The following is a 15,289-nucleotide window of genomic DNA, read 5'->3' as shown; positions in this document are numbered from 1 at the left end:
TTCTTTGTACAACACTAGAAGAGGATCACAACAAGCAGGTAGCCTGAAGGCTAGAGGAGTGGGACTAAGAGGACTCTAGCAGGAAGCTTGCTGTTAGAATTCTGGCTGTTTTCCTCCCTTTCCCAGCATTCTATTTGACAGCTTCTCATGTTCCTCTTCTCGTGTTGTAGAAGAGGCTGCAAAGGAAGAGACAGGAGTGCTTGTAGCTACAGTAAGTATAGGGTTCCCTTTCATCCATAGGTTCTTTATCCCACAGACCCCTGGGTATGTATCCCCTGCAGACACAGGGGGATGACTATGCTATTAGAGGTGGTAAAACGGTGCCCCTGCGCCTGGGAATTTCATGTTTGAGAAGCCCTGCCTGATTGGATCCATGCTGTGTCATAATCATGTACACATTGGACCTTGGTATCCATGGGGAATCCATTCCTGGACCCCCCATGGATACTGAAAACCACACATAATGGAATCTGTGGGTAGGTTTATCGTGCTCTGAATGGATACTATGGTATTGCGCTCTGAAAGAGGATCTACTGTATATATAAAAGCCTGTTCTTGCAGTCTGTCACATTTCACTGTGCCAAAAGCACCAGATTTCTGGGCTATTTAAATGAGAAGGCAGGGCTATGTACCGTATTTTTCGCTCCATAAAACGCACTTTTCCCCCCGCAAAAAAGGGGGGGGGAGTTTGTGCGTCTTATGGAGCGAATACTGCAAAAAAGAGTGCATGTTGGGGACCTTAATGAAGGGGGGATCTTCATGCCAGTTCATGATCCCATTCACTCTAATAAAGGGAAGGATCTTCATGCCAGTCTATGATCCCATTCACCCTAATAAAGGGAGGGATCTTCATGCCAGTCTATGATCCCATTCACCCTAAGAAGGGGGGGATGGTTCAAATGTTATTCTGTTATAGTTTATTAAATATTTTATTACACTATTTGGTTCAGAATATTTTTTTTTCCTGTTTTCCTCTAAAAAATAGGTGCGTCTTATGGTCAGGTGCGTCTTATGGAGCGAAAAATACGGTAAATCATGTGAACTCAGCTTCTCTGCTATAAGATCTTTGTTTGGATTTTCCTTGTGGATTTTTCAGGGGAGATGCTTCTGTGCTATTCTCTCAGTGTTTCGTTCTGCTCCTGGATTACTGATAGACTTCTGGAGCCCTTTTTCCCAGTGGCTTCTCTAGAGCTGCCACAGAACCTCCCCGAGGTTCTGAATTGTGTGCATACACGGAGACTTGTCCTCGGGCAAAACAGCCGGAGAATTTCAATGGGAACGTAAACAGTTTTGATTAAAAATGAGTCAGATTCCTTGGGGAGCTTCATGCAGTGGTCACTGTACAGAAGTTGTGTGTTTGGTGGAGGGGAGCCATGCTCATCTCTGCGCATTGCTTTGTGGTAGCACCGCTCAAACTAATTTTTTTTCCTGCGGAGAGAAGTGCTAGAATCCAAAACACCTGCTGTTCATGCTTGCTTGCAGGGCCTGCTAAAAAACATGCTGTCAGCACAACTTAAAGCCTGGACCACCACTTTTCTCTGGCCAAATTTTTGCGCCTTTCAATGTAGCCCATCACCCAGCGGTTTTAACAAAGAGAGCTTTCCCCCTGGCTGCAGTTGCTTTCTAAAGTAATCTTCACCTGTTGAATTTTTGCCTGTCATGCTGCTGTTACAGAGAACTCTGCCAGATGTTTTGGATGGGCTGTGGGCATTTGCTGGTTCCTTACACTGGTCAGAAGTTCTTGGTGAGTGCCCACAGATCTGGGCTTGGGAGGTTGGCCCAGAACCCCTGAACCTCAATCCGCAGTAGTTCCCCCAGAGTTCTCTCAAGGCAGCAGCCCCAGATCTAAAGATTCAGAGCATGCGCAGAATGGTTTTTTTAATTGGAAAAGCGGAGCAGGCAGTACCAGCAAATCTGAGTGCAGGGTGAGGGTTTTTAACCATTTGTGCACCTGGGTGAAAGACACAAAATGTGGGTGCAGGTTTCATTGCTGCAGGTAAGCTGTGCTTCTTCCTTTGCATGTTCCTCAGTAGGCCTCATAAGAACAGCCCCACTGGATCAGGCCAAAGGCCCATCTAGTCCAGCTTCCTGTATCTCACAGCGGCCCACCAAATGCCCCAGGGAGCACACCAGATAACAAGAGACCTGCATCCAGGTGCCCTCCCTTGCATTGGCATTCTGGCATAGCCCATTTCTAGAATCAGGAGGTTGCACATACACATCATGGCTTGTAACCCGTAATGGATTTTTCCTCCAGAAATGTGTCCAATCCCCTTTTAAAGGCGTCCAGGCCAGATGCCGTCACCACATCCTGTGGCAAGGAGTTCCACAGACCAACCACATGCTGAGTCAAGAAATATTTTCTTTTCTCTGTCCTAACCCTCCCAACACTCAATTTTAGTGGATGTCCCCTGGTTCTGGTGTTACGTGAGAGTGTAAAGAGCATCTCTCTATCCACTCTGTCCATCCCCTGCATAATTTTGTATGTCTCAATCATGTCCCCCCCTCAGGCACCTCTTTTCTAGGCTGAAGAGGCCCAAACGCTGTAGCCTTTCCTCATAAAGAAGGTGCCCCAGCCCAGCAATCATCTTAGTTGCCCTCTTTTGCACCTTTTCCATTTCCACTATATCCTTTTTGAGATGTGGCAACCAGAACTGGACACAATACTCCAGGTGTGGCCTTACCATCGATTTGTACAACTGCATTAGCCATTTTGTTCTCAGTACCTTTCCTAATGATCCCAATCATAGAATTGGCCTTCCTCACTGCCGCCACACATTGGGACGACACTTTCATCCACCTGTCCACCCCCCCCCCAAGATCTCTCTCTTGATCTGTCACAGATAGCTCAGAAGCCATTAGCCTATATGTGAAGTTTTGCTTTTTGCCCCAATGTGCATGAATTACACTTACATTGAAACGCATCTGCCATTTAGCTGCCCATTCTGCCAGTTTCTAAAGATTCTTCTGGAGCTCCTCACAATCACTTCTGGTCTTCACCACTCAGAAAAGCTTGGTGCCATCTGCAAACGTAGCCACCTCACCTCTGTCTCCAGGTCGTTTATGAAAAGGTTGAAAAGCACCGGTCCCAGGACAGATCCTTGGGGCACACCGCTTTTCACCTCTCTCCACTGTGAAAATTGCCCATTGACACCCACTCTCTGTTTCCTGGTCTTCAACCAGGTCTCAGTCCAGGAGAGGACCTGCCCTCTAATTCCCTGACTGTGGAGTTTTTCAGTAGCCTTTGGTGAGGGACCACCTTCTGAAAGTCCAGATATATAATGTCCATGGGTTCTCCCGCATCCACATGCCTATTGACCTTTTCAAAGAATTCTATAAGGTTTGTGAAACTGTACAGTTTGCCCCTGATTGCGACTCCACTGTGGATTTTTTGCTCTGCCCTCCTGCACTAGATGGCTTTTTGCTTGTGTCTGATCTTAACTGTTTTTTTCCTTTCTGTCCACCAGGCATGTTTGTGTATTTAAACATTTATTTGGCACTTTTAGTAATTAGAGCCTACCCACTCAAAGCTGTGAATCATTGTTCTGGGTACAGGGTGTGATTCCCAGCAGTGTTCTGCAGTCGCATAGGCTGATAGTTTTGTGCCTGTCACAAGGGCTCACTAATTGGCATTGTGTGCAGCCGATCCTGAGCATGAACCGGTTTGAAAGCTGACAGGTCTGTCCAGTGACGTAGCTAGTGAGGGGCGGGGGACGGTCAGACCTAGGTACCAGCCTTGGGGGGGTGACATCACAAGTGACAACAATTGCTAAAATTGCGGTGGTTAGGAGTAATACCATCGTGCTATATACCGTTGGATGTGGCATTTACAGCGGAATGCAATTAATAAGCCAGAGTGAAATACCTCTATTCTATCCAAAGTTATGGCCCAAAACCAGAAAACAAAAAATATATATGGAGCCCTATGGAAAGTGAAACTGGGCCATATTGCGCATTTTCTCGCGAGTAGGCAAACTTGCAATAGCCCATCAGAATGGGCAGGCTGGGAGGAATCAACGACACCAGAATGGTCCCAATCCAATGAACGCAGCCCTGAGAAGGAAGTACTTCCTCCTGTGAATACGTGAGTCTGGTTCATAGGACCTCTGGACGCGATTGGAGATACCCAGGTATGGCAGGTTCCACACGTCCGACTTTCAGCACACTATGCGTCCTCTTCCACTGCTTTCATTGGTTCGATGGAGAATCTCCAGAAGCCTCTTAAATATTTGAAAGCTGTTTACAGTGTGGTGAAGAGCCCAGATGCCTCAGGGGCACACAAGAGCATCCTAGTTTCACTCCCTTGCACCTGACTTTCTGACGTGGCCTACTTCTAAAACAAGGAGGTTGCGCATGCTCATCTCAGCTTGTAACCTGTGATGGACTTTCTGTTGGCAACCTTCAGTCTCGAAAGTCTCTGGTATCGCGCTCTGAATGGTGGTTCTGGAACAGCGTCTAGTGTAGCTGAAAAGGCCGATTCGGGAGTGACAATCCCTTCCACACCGGGAGCAAGTGCAGTCTGCCCCTGGTCTGTCTCCCTGGCTATGGGCCTTCCTTCTTTGCCTCTTTGACTCAGACTGTTGGCCAAGTGTCTCTTCAAACTGGGAGAGGCCATGCTGCACAGCCTGCCTCCAAGCGGGCCGCTCAGAGGCCAGGGTTTCCCACCTGTTGAGGTCCACTCCTAAGGCCTTCAGATCCCTCTTGCAGATGTCCTTGTATCGCAGCTGTGGTCTACCTGTAGGGCGCTTTCCTTGCACGAGTTCTCCATAGAGGAGATCCTTTGGGATCCGGCCATCATCCATTCTCACGACATGACTGAGCCAACGCAGGCGTCTCTGTTTCAGCAGTGCATACATGCTAGGGATTCCAGCACGTTCCAGGACTGTGTTGTTAGGAACTTTGTCCTGCCAGGTGATGCTGAGAATGCGTCTGAAGCAGCGCATGTGGAAAGAGTTCAGTTTCCTCTCCTGTTGTGAGTGAAGAGTCCATGACTCGCTGCAGTACAGAAGTGTACTCAGGATGCAAGCTCTGTAAACCTGGATCTTGGTATGTTCCGTCAGCTTCTTGTTGGACCAGACTCTCTTTGTGAGTCTGGAAAACGTGTTAGCTGCTTTACCGATGCGCTTAGCCTTCTGAAATCTGTCCAATCCTCTTTTAAAGGCATGTAGGCCAGATGCCATCACCATATCCTGTCCCAAGGAGTTCCACAGATTAATGATATGCTGGGTAAAGGAATATTTGCTGTGTTCTAACTCTCCTAACGCTCAGTTTTAGTGGATGTACCCTGTTTCTGGTATTGTGTGAGAGGGAAAAGAGCATCTCTCTATACACTCTATCATCCCCTGCATAATTTTGTATGTCTCAATCCTATCCCCCCTCAGGCACCTTTTTTTCTAGACTGATGTGGACACAGGCCAAGCTTGTTCGTGTCTGTACATATACTCTTAAATACTCTCAGATGCCATCATTGCTGCAAAATAACAGCAAAGGTCAAAAGTGATGGCAAGCTGCCTTTTGGAGGAATTTTTGTGCCATCTTCTTAAGGAGTAACCTCTAAGAAACCCTACAAAATTCATCAGAACTCAGTTTGAAAACCACAGGTTTAAGGGGCAGAGTGCTGAGTGTGAGAAACTTGGGTTCAGATTCCCCCTCACTAGGTGTCCTTGGCCCAGTCACTTCCTCTCAGCCTACACTGCAGGATTGTGGTGATAAAGTGAACTAATCCCCATGTACGAGAGGCTTGGAACGGTTGTGCAGAACAGTTGCACTTGCCCTATTTTATCCTTGTTTGGGTGCTGTTGAATATTCTTAGATTAGCCATTTTCAACATCTTTTTTTCTCACTGACCTCTGTGGTCTTCTCCATGGTCTTCACCTCTGGTGATGTCACTTCTGACTTCCGGGAGATTCTTTTGGGTTCTTCGGATCTGTTTTTTAGAGCAACTGCTTGAAGTAACAAATTCTCTGTCCCTTTTCCTCCACTCTGCTCTTCCTCTGTCCCTCTTCTTCCACCCCTCAGACAATTTGTTACTACAGACAGTTGCCCTAGAAACTGAACCTCACAATCCAGAAGAGATTTTCAACTATTTTCAACTGCTGTGTTCCAAACATCTGCGGACCTTTCGTGGCACACCAACGCGCCATGGCACGCTGGTTGAAAATCGCTGCCTTAGATGTTTCCTTTCAGGTGGAGCTCTGAAATTTGCCTCAGAGCTTTGAAATTGGTGGTACCACCCTTCCACTGGGCATATAAATGTAGTAAGGCAGTGGTTCTCACACATTTAGCACCAGGACCCGCTTTTTAGAATGAGAATCTTTCAGGACCCACCAGCAGTTATGTCATGACCGGAAGTGGCATCATCAAGCAGGGAAATCATCAAGCAGGGAAGCAGGCATCATCAAGCAGGGAAATCAAGCAGGGAAATCCTAGGCTGCAGTCCTACCCACACTTACCCAGAAGTAAGTCCCTGGTTAAAAGAATATACATAGTAGCTTATTAAAAGTACAGGTCTGTATCAATTCCCCAGTGCAGTCACACATCAAGGGAGCATCAAGTCTAACATATTAACATCAGAGGGGGCCTTTCTAACTGTGCCACCACTATTGGAGGTGAGGGGGATGGCGGCAAGAAAGAGGGCCTTCTCGGTGGTGGCTCCCCATCTGTGGAACTCTAGAGGCCAGAAGTGATACCAGACCAGAAAAGATCCATCTGAAATGTTGTGCGGTTCTTGAAAGATAGAACCTTTCTTCAATTGTAAAAATCTCTATGGGGATTTAGAACAGCCTGCCTATGTAAACCGCCTTCAATTAAAGTCTGAGGAGAAATCTGACGACCAAAAAAGGCGGTATATAAATACCATTATTATTCTTATTATCATTATTATTATCATCCTCCTCCTGGAATTGAGAACAGCTCCCTCTTTAGAGTCGGTGGGGGCTTAAGACCTTTTTATTTAGGGAGGCCTTTTATGCTGACGCCAGGGGGCATGGCACTTTTTAAATGTATTTTAATTTGGGATCCAGGTTTTTATTGTGTTTTATTGTTTTTAATGTCTTTCTATCCACCTTTAATGTATATATAAATATATGTAAATGTAACGTGTATATAAATGTTTTCAATGTGTTTTTAATTGGGAGCCACCTTGAGTGTCATTCATTGGTTAGAAAGGTGGGATATAAATTTCTTAAATAAATAAATAAAAATAAAAATATTGACATGAATCAGGATCCACCTGAAATTGGCTTGTGACCCACCTAGTGGGTCCCGATCCACAATTTGAGAAACACTGCAGGAAGGTGTTTCATTTCTGCTGACGTCAGTGTGGCTGTGGTAGCCCAACACCATGCAGGATTCCAAGCGTACTGCCTGGACTTTGCCAGGAGCTAGGATCGGTGGTGACTGAGCGAGACGGGTGCTCCTCGATAAAAGGGAAAGCCATGCTTGACATGCAACATGGCATGCGGTGTGCTTGGTAGGGCCATAACATTTATAACTTGTCAGAGCAGTTTAGGACCTAGTGTGTCCTTGAGCTCCAAGACAGCCGTTTTTCCCCTGTGGTTGTTAGTTCTTTGACACAGCGGAAATGCCTGTTTTTAACAGTGCTTTTGAAAGGGGGTTGCTGGAGGTTGTCTCAAGAGTTTAAGTTTGTGTTGCAACATCTACCGCTGTGTTTGGGGGGGAACCTTTTTATTTTAAAAGAGGCATTTGCTTGAACTGACGCTTTGAAAAGCGGGTGAGACGCTAAATGAACTTGCATCCATGTCACACGCAGGGTCATTTCTTAACGCTGCTGTCCTCAAGAGGCAGCCTGAGTGTGTGAGAAGCAGATTTGAACTCGGATCCTTCCTTCAGGCGTGGATATCTGTAGTTAGCGGCTGCACTGCAGACCAGCCAACAAGGTTCATGGTTGGTTCCATCAGTGCGCAGGTGGCACGGTGTATGAACAGTGTATGCTGGAGCTGTTTGGGTCTGAGGCTGGGACATCAGTCTGCTCCCTCCGAGCGGTTTGTTTTTTGTGCCAGGTGTCACTGAACCAGGTTGGCAGTCAGTCGATGCCGGGTCTGTCTTTGCCCAGCAGTGGCCCTGCCTGGTTTCTTCTTTTTTTGAGAGAGCCTGGAAGTCTTTGTGAGAGCATGTGAGGACATTGCCTAGCAACCACATCACTCGCTCCCTGGTCTCCTCCTCCTTCGCTTCTCACGGATAGCAGCTCAGCCGGCAGTGATGGGAGAGGAAAGGGGGACGTGTTGCGCAAGGAGACGGTGGGAAGCCTCATGCAAAGGAGGGCACTTCTGTTCTTGCCTGCCTCCCTCTTCCTCTTCCCCATATGCCTCTCTCTTCTCTTGGTTCCTTAACTGGTTCTAACTGGTGTCTCCCTTGGCCAGCACATCCTTCCCCCTCTTTCTGGAGTCCACGGATTTTGGCTGACTTGGTGGCCAACCAGCAATGTGTCTTGCCCAGATGCCACTCTTGCCCAGAGGGATGGACTCCTGTCCCTGACCTGGCCATGTGCTTCCAAAATGCAGCACAAGATCCTGAACAATTCCTGGCTCTCCTCTAGTGTGCCAAATTCAGAGCATGACACACGGGTTGGAGATGACGCCTAGCTTTTGCGTAGAGGTTGTGGCTGGAGGCAGGGTGGGAATTGTTCAAGCAGTTGGGCAACACTGGGCTTCAGACGACCTCGGAAGCCTGGTAGAATGGCAGGCACTGCCCTCTTCAGCTCTCGAGTGTGTGTGTGTGTATGTGGGGAGGGGGGAGGAAAAGACTGGGGATTGTCAGTTTGGCCCTGTGATTTTTCTGAATGCCCTAGAAATGCAGCCTTCGTCTCACCTTAGGCACTGGGGAGCAGTCATGTTAGCTTCCAAAATGCCATAGCAAACAAGATCCCCACTCTCCAGCTCCAAGGTTGAGAAGGCTCATCAGGGTGTTTCCCTAAAATCTAACTGCTTGGCAGCCTGATGCATGCAGTGCTTTATGAATAAAGGCCATTATTCTTGGTGCTTCTGCAATCTTTTTGACAGGAATAGTCCAAAAAGAAGGTTAAACTGTTCAACAGGTGCTTAAAAAAAAAAAAAAATCCAGGCTCCACTAGAACTCCAGTAATAAAAGCAGAGATGACCTTATTAATCTTGCATATTAAACTGGATTTATATATATATATTCCTTCTAGTTCAGTGATTTTAATGAACTCCTGCATGTGGCTATGAATAGTTAGAGTGCTTTAAAAAGCTTCCATCACTGCTCCTTCCTCCTTTTGGAAGGAAGCTGGAATTCCCAGGTGTCTGATGAAGAGGCAGGTGCTCCATGCTGAGGTTTATTCACTCTCAGGAATGTGAGGTTGGGCAAATCGAGCCTTATGCTGTAAGGGCAGGGGGCACACAGACCACATAATGCCAGAACCAGGGGACATCCACTAAAACTGAGCGTTGGGAGAGTTAGAACAGACAAAAGAAAATATTTCTTTACTCAGCGTGTGGTCGGTCTGTGGAACTCCTTGCCACAGGATGTGGTGATGGTGCCTGGCCTGGATGCCTTTCAGAGGGCATTGGGCAGATTTCTGGAAGAAAAGTCCATCATAGATTACAAACCATGGTGGGTATGTGCAACCTTCTGGTTTTAGAAGTAGACTGTCTCTGAATGCCACGCGCGAGGGAGGCTGTTGACCCCTCCCTCTCATCCGATGTTCAGCCTTCTTCTAGAACCAGGAGGTTGGGTATACCCATCATGGCTTGTAGCTTGTGATGAACCTTTCCGCCATCAATCTATCCACTCCCCTTTTAAAGGCATCTAGGCCAAGTTCCATTGCCGCACCCTGTGGCAAGGAGTTCCACAGATTAACTACACGTTGGGAAAAGAGCTTGGTATGTTTAGCCTGGAGAAAAGATGCCTAAGGGAAGCTATGATTTCTGTCACAGAAGAAGGGCAGACTTGTTCTCAGTGCCATCTAAGGTGAACCTAGAACTTACAAGTTGAAACTGCAGGGATGTTGATCTTGGCTATAAGTGACAAAGAATTTTGCAACTGTAAGGGCTATCTGGCATTGGAACAGTCTGCCTTGTGCAATAGTGGGCTTTTCCTCCTTGGAGGCATTCAAGGAGAGGCTTGTCAGGGTTGCTGCACCACTTGCTTTCACTGAGTTGCAGGTTGGACTCAATGAACTCCGCAGTCCCTTCCAAATCAAACGTCTTGTGATTCTACAACCCTGCTGCATCCAGAGGACCTGGGCATGTTCCCTTATGCCTGGAATTCCCCCTGCCACAACAGTAGCAAAATTAAGTAGAACCCCATATAATAATTAGAACAAAATTAGCTTTGGGGTTGCAGCAGCCAGGGGTTTACTAGGCTGTTGTGATGATAAACAGCCTAATTTTCTAATGGCTCATGAAATTTTAGACAGGCGACACGGGCACAAATGGGAAGTAATTACTGAAAGTGTTCAGCACATTTCGGAGTGCTTCATATACATTATGGGCTCAGTTCAGACATTGTCTCCAACCCTGGCTAAGGAAGAGCTCAATTTTGATTTGACCTGAGGTTTGAATGCTTTGGTTCGACTGGCCAGCAAACTGGAAACCGTGGTTTGAAAGAGATTTGCGAGCCATGGTTTGTGCCAGCCTTGGTTTGCTATGATGACTCCATAGTTTTGACCATCGTTCCTTCTCTAGTGACACACCTGCGCTGTGGAGACGAGAATTAAAGACCAAGAATTAAAGACCAAGAAAGGCGGTATATAAATACTGTATATTATTATATTATATTATTAACCTGATCATGGAATGGAGGGAAGCAAAAAAAATGAGTGAACAAGCAACACTAAACCGTGGTTGTGTTTAGAAGTTCAAGCTGTGGATTGGATTATTAAACAGACTTTGCACAACCCTCTCCCCGCCCTTCCCCTGCCCCGTTCCAAATTCTGCACCAAACTTAGCTGGTCTGGTGGGACTCTGTCTCTCTGCCAGTGTGCACCAGCTCCCTGCACTGCTGCAGAACATTTTATGGTGCTTTTGCGTCGGTGAAATGCATGTTCCACCAGCGCAGGCCTTAGATAGAATTGAACTGTAAGTGAAATGGACTGTTGTGCTAGGAAGCTACGTATCTACTCTGGCGGTGATGGTGGAGACACACGGAGCGGCCTAGTGCAGGGCTCCCTGTGTAAAATGTCCTCGTTAAAGCAGGCATTTTTCTCTGAACTGATTTGGTGAGCAGAAGACGACACAACAAACTTGTGCCTTTGTTCCTTCCTGCTGTCAGATCTCTGTTTGTTCTTGCATGGTGTGAACCGCTCTCTAGCAAGCCCTCTTTTTCTCATTAGCATTGCCGAGTCATTTGGAGCGGGCGGTTCTGCTTGGAAACGGTGGTTTGCTGTTGCCGTCTCTTCCTGGATGTCTTTTGACGCTGTAATGTGGGGATCTGGTAATTATTATTACCTGGGGGGTGGGGGTTGCAGCACTGCCTGAAGTGATGCAGGTGGCATTTGCAAGGAGACAAGATGGGGAGTTGATTGTGTGGCGTTGTGAAGAAGAAGGAGACGTAACAAAACGTGTTGGCTGCTTTGGCAAAAAGCCTGCTATTTATGCAATCTGCTTTGGTGTGTGTTTTTTCATGAGGAGTTGAAACTCAGCACAATTGTGGAAATGGATCAACTTGGCTTATGGTAAACATGCAGTGTGGTAATATACAGTATATATATGTGCTCCCACTATGCACTGCAAGAGCAGGCAAATTCAATGGTGTTTAAAGTATAATTGGGAAAATCCCATTGATTAACAGAATTGCATCAGCACTCTTTTGCTGTTAACCCATGGGCGTGTAGCTGGACTGAGTAGAGATTTTCTGCCACTATTGAACATAGTGTGTATATTTAGTGCACTGTTTCTCAAACTGTGGATCTGGACCCACTTGGTGGGTCATGAGCTGATTTCTGGTGGATCCCACAGAGCCTCCGATGAAAACACAGGTGATGGAAAGATCAGTTGTCTAAGGCGCAAATGCTAACCAACTTTCCAGCACTGACATAGCTGTGCCAATGGGGCAGGAGGTCTGGTCTAGAGGGTAGAGCCTCTGTCTGCCTGAAGATAACATCCACAAGGTCGCCAGTTCGAGGCCACCGGCACCGTGCGACCTTGAAGCAGCTGACAAGCTGAGCCGAGTTATTCCATCTGCTCTGAGTGTGGGAGGATGGAGGCCAGAATGTGAAGCCAGATTGGAAGGAAACACCTTGAATGTTGTGGTTCTTGAAAGAAAGAACCTTCTTTCAACTGTAGAAATCCCTGTTTAATAAGGGATTTAAAGAAAAAGCCTGCCTATGTAAACCGCCTTGAATAAAGTCTTGAATAAAGACCAAGAAAGGCGGTATATAAATACCTGTTGTTGTTGTTGTTGTTGTTGTTATGTGTTGCATCTTGCAGTCGGGTGGCAGTCACAGAGGCCTCCTTAAGGTAAGACAATGTTTGTTCCCTTACCTTGGAGCTGCACTGCCCTTGTCTCGGTGCTGGAACGTTGGTTAGGATTGCGCCCTAATTGCCTCAAGCCCTGATAAAATCAGAAAGCTGCTGACTCCCCTGCAGACAGCTGAGCTCCTGTAGTTTGCAAGCTTGTGTCAATACAGGGAAGTACTGTAAATCGGTGGTTTTCACACATTTAGCACCGGGACCCACTTTGTAGAATGAGAATCTGTCAGGATCCACCAATAATGATGTCATGACCGGAAGTGACATCATCAAGCAGGAAAATTTTTCACAATCCTAGGCTACAATCCTACCCACACTTACTAAGGAGTAAGTCCCATTGACTATCATTGTTAAAAATATATATATATATATATACAGAGTAGTTAAAAGTACAGGTCTGTAACAATTCCCCAAATGCAGTCACATACCATGGGAGCATCAAGCCTAATATATGAAAAATAAAATATTGAAATGAATGGGGGCCCACCTGAAATTGGCTCACAACCCACCTAATGGGTCCCAACTCAGTTTGAGAGACACTGTTGTAAATGTTCTAGTATCTATTCTGGTGTGTTTTCATGTCCCTCAATGACAGGTAGTGGGGGCAGGTGAAAACTGGGTCACTTAACTAAGCCCTTCAAGCCTTAAGGCTATTCATCAGCGCTACTTGGTTACAAGAAATGGATTAAGATTTTTTTCTTTTCTTTCTTACCCTGCACATGCCTGATCTCGTCTGATCTCAGAAGCTAAGCAGGGTCAGGCCTGGTTAGTACTTGGATGGGAGACCGCCTGGGAATACCGGGTGCCTAAGGTTGCCAACCATTTTTGCAAATACATACATGTAAATAAATTTAAAAAATATATATCTAGATCACCATTTTTTAAATTCTTGTAAAGCTAGGTGGGCCCCAATACAGTGTCATTTTAAAAAGTGGGTTTCAGTGCTTAAAAGTCTGTGAATTGTTTTAGTGTGTGTGTCTTCCCTACACATGCACAAACAGAAGGGTGCAAATGTAAATGGGACACAGGGCACATAGGAGTCCTTATAGAGCAATCCTATCTTGTGCTGCAACAGGAAAGCCATGAGGCTTGTGCTGTATCCAGCGCAAGATAGGACGCCAAAGTGGCTCAGGCAGAGGTAAGACCTGGGTAAGCCACTGCAGCCCCTATGGGTCTTCTTGGACCTGCGCCACTTCAGAAGGTGGCGCAACTCAGAGGAGAGAGGAGTAGCTTGAAACCGTTCCACGTTGCTCAGGTACGGGTGTTGGAATCTGACATAACAGTTGGATTCTAGCCCCGCCTCCTTCTCTCTGCCCACCTGCCCCTGGGGTTGCCCTCCCTCCATCCCGGAACGCTTCCACCCGGCCCACCCCAGAGCCTTGCTTCGACCAAGCTTGCCCTGCAAGTTGCCATGGGGGCTGGATGCAGCCCCCATGTGCCAGCACACCTCCCAAGGCATGTTTGCACCCCTCTTAGGCTGGCGCAAGGGACTTGCTTGGGGTATTGTGACATTAAGGAATGTTCGTGAGCATTCCAACTACTGTGGAGGAAGGCTCAGTAATGGAATGTTGGCAATTAGTGCACATGTTGTGAAGGGCACAGAAACGTGATTTGAATGGGAAAACTTCACTGGAGGCATGGGAGAAGACAGCCTGTCTGGTGATGGTGGTGGTGGTGGTGATAGGAAGGGAGGGGGAGTTTCTGCATGAACTGAAAGCATACTCCTAGAACTTGCTGCAACCTCCAAGAAAGACTTGCCTTTTCAAATTGGTCTCCATGGTAGATATGCAGTAGTTACTTGGCAGTCCATTTGATGTGGAAAGTTTTCCCTGTGGGTAGAAATTAGAAAACCACTGGGCTGGGAGGCTAGACTCTGGGTGGACTTAATTTCACCCACTGCTTAGAAAGGGGAAAGTCAAATCTTCTCATTGGGGTGTGCGTTCGGTGCCAATTGCTGTACAGAATACAAAAGAGAGAGTCCCTTCTCTCTGGGCTGCTTCCCCTCTTAAATCAAGAAGCAAGCAAAGATGAAAGAGAAGCATTTATCCTACTCCTCAACTGCTTGTTCATGAGAACACTGCCAGGTCACAACCACCTTCTCAAGGTAGAAAGGTTGCTGTTGACATTGACTCGTGCCTGTCTTGGCTTCTGAGTTGTTTATGGTTTTATCCAGGTACTTCCTTGCGTCATGAGAGCTGGAAATGTTGAACGAGAGCGAAAAAGAGAAAAGATTCTCAGGAAGCTGAATTCTGCACTCCATATTGTGTTCTGTGGCTCACTTGGCAGTGTGCAACACACGTAGCTCTGCCTAGAGCATTGTCTTGCAGAGGGAAGCTATTGACAACCTCATTGATTTTTGTGACATTCCCCCTCTTCTAAGCAGCCTGATTTACAAGTCATTGTTCCTGAACTTACTACAGCTAATTTTCTGCAATGAAATATACATATACATATATAGACACGCACACACACACACACACATTTATGCAGAGATTGCATAAATTTATGTAAATAGTATCAATTTGCGCAAATTGCATACGTTGCCCGAACTTGCGTAAATTGCCTAAACTGGTGTTTCTCAATCTGTGTGTCGGGACCCACTTGGTGCGTCGCAACCCAACTTCTGGTGGTCCTGCAGAGCCTCGGTGTTGGAAAGATCAGATGACTAATGGCCCCAAGCCTTGAGGCTGTTAAAAAACCAGACAGCTGCTAACTGCCCTGCAAAGAGCTGAGCTCCTGCAGTTTGCAAGCTTGTGTTAAGTACAGGGAGATAAACGTCTGGCTGTCTTTTTTTCTGGTGTATTTTTTTCCCCAAGTCCATCAAAGACAGGTGGCTGGGT

At 46.7% G+C, this 15,289-nt stretch overlaps 1 protein-coding gene and 1 pseudogene across 1 annotated transcript in view; both read left to right on the top strand.

Annotated features, from left to right (window-relative positions):
* Positions 1 to 15,289, top strand: part of CSMD2 (CUB and Sushi multiple domains 2) — a 594,109-nt gene that overhangs the window by 9,974 nt on the left and 568,846 nt on the right. The gene's annotated exons all lie outside the window — the stretch shown is intronic.
* Positions 13,147 to 13,263, top strand: LOC136661925 (5S ribosomal RNA; annotated as a pseudogene).

The sequence above is a fragment of the Tiliqua scincoides genome, chromosome 10 (assembly GCF_035046505.1).
Source record: "Tiliqua scincoides isolate rTilSci1 chromosome 10, rTilSci1.hap2, whole genome shotgun sequence".
In the NCBI taxonomy this organism is placed as follows: Eukaryota; Metazoa; Chordata; class Lepidosauria; order Squamata; family Scincidae; genus Tiliqua; species Tiliqua scincoides.
The sequence above is the reverse complement of the archived record's forward strand: the minus strand, read 5'-3'. Positions and strand labels throughout refer to the sequence as shown.